We start from the raw sequence: 248 nt of genomic DNA on the forward strand, positions 1-248 counted from the left end.
TTTTGGGGCTAGAAAAATCCTATTTTGGGGCTGGAAAAATCCTGTTTTGGGGCTGGAAATTTGGGGCCAGAAATCCTTTTAGGGCTGGAAATTTGGGGCTGGAAGTCCTGGGTTTAGGGCTACAAAAATCTCATTTTGGGACTGGAAAAATCCCGTTTTGTGCTGTAAAAATCCTGTTTTGGGGCTGGAAATTTGGGGCTGGAAATCCTCTTTTAGGGCTGGAAATTTGGGGCCAGAAATCCCATTTT

At 44.4% G+C, this 248-nt stretch overlaps 1 protein-coding gene across 1 annotated transcript in view; it reads left to right on the forward strand.

Annotated features, from left to right (window-relative positions):
* Nucleotides 1–248, forward strand: part of LOC113942177 (carnitine O-acetyltransferase-like) — a gene marked incomplete at its 5' end in the record, with an annotated part of 1,884 nt that overhangs the window by 962 nt on the left and 674 nt on the right. The window lies entirely within an intron of this gene.

The sequence above is a fragment of the Corapipo altera genome, unplaced genomic scaffold (assembly GCF_003945725.1).
Source record: "Corapipo altera isolate COAL_440 unplaced genomic scaffold, ASM394572v1 49583, whole genome shotgun sequence".
Lineage (NCBI taxonomy): Eukaryota > Metazoa > Chordata > Aves > Passeriformes > Pipridae > Corapipo > Corapipo altera.